Source organism: Cynara cardunculus (genome assembly GCF_001531365.2).
Source record: "Cynara cardunculus var. scolymus isolate 2C chromosome LG 10, CcrdV1, whole genome shotgun sequence".
Taxonomy (NCBI): Eukaryota; Viridiplantae; Streptophyta; class Magnoliopsida; order Asterales; family Asteraceae; genus Cynara; species Cynara cardunculus.
The window spans coordinates 10,979,352-10,980,563 of NC_037537.1; the positions used below are offsets into that span (position 1 = coordinate 10,979,352).

General features: G+C 39.8%; 1 protein-coding gene across 1 annotated transcript in view; it reads right to left on the reverse strand.

The window, feature by feature from the left end:
• The window catches only part of LOC112519982 (alpha,alpha-trehalose-phosphate synthase [UDP-forming] 1-like), a 22,871-nt gene that overhangs the window by 7,180 nt on the left and 14,479 nt on the right, over positions 1-1,212 (reverse strand). The window lies entirely within an intron of this gene.

A 1,212-nucleotide genomic window follows, 5' to 3' on the forward strand; every position in this document is an offset into this window, starting at 1 on the left:
CAGTCTGGAAATGGGATCACATTACAATGGACTTTATCATGAAGTTACCCCGAACTCCGAAAGGTTATGACGTAATCTAGGTAATAGTGGATCGATTATCAAAATCCGCACATTTCCTACCAATGAAAGAAACATATTCTTKGGAAAAATTGGCTCAAATCTATATCAAGAAAATTGTGACTAGACATGGTGTTCGACTATCCATTATATCTGACCGAGACAGTCGTTGCACTTCAAAATTATGGGAAAGCCTACAAAAAGCCTTGGGATCACAGATCAGATTAAGTACAACTTACCACCCACAAACGGACGGGCAAAGTGAAAGAACCATCCAGACTCTCGAAGACATGTTGAGAACTTGTGTCATCAACTTCGGGGGATCATGGAAGGAACATTTGTCGTTGATAGAGTTTGCCTACAATAATAGTTATGATTCCAGCATCCAAGCAGCACCTTATGAAGTCTTGTATGGAAGAAAATGTCGAAYGCCGTTATGTTGGAATGAGGTAGGTGAAAAGCAGTTGACAGGTCCCGAAGTTGTACAGACAACTTCTAAAAAAATTGAGCAAATTCGTGCAAGGATTAAGACTGCCCAAGATCGACAGAAAAGTTATGYCAATAAACGAAGAAAGCCGATTGAATTCAATGTAGGAGACTTTGTGATGTTAAAAGTATCTCCATGGAAGGGTGTTATGAGATTCGGGAAGAAAGGAAAACTTAGTCCACGGTACATTGGACCATTCAGAATCTGCAAACGGGTTGGGCCGGTAGCCTATCAGTTGGAACTACCAGAGGAACTCAGCCTAATTCATAGTACCTTTCATGTGTCGAATTTGCGCAAGTGTTTGGCAGAACCGAGCTTAGTGATACCACTTCCCGAGATCAAACTCGATAAAAAGTTGAATTTCATCGAGACCCCAGAGGCAGTAACGGACAAAAAGACCAGGGTACTATGAAATAAAGAGATCAGTCTAGTCAAGGTACAATGGCGTTTTCATAAGGGTACAGAAGCAACATGGGAATTGGAATCAGATATGAGAACCCGTTATCCATGGCTATTTGAATGAATTCCGGGACGTAATTCTTTTTAAGGGGGGAAGAATGTTATAACCCGGTTTTAGACAATCTGGGTTAAGGTAAAATTATACGTGATTAATATTTGAATATCTAAATGGTATGCATGATAAAATAATATACATGGATGATATATGT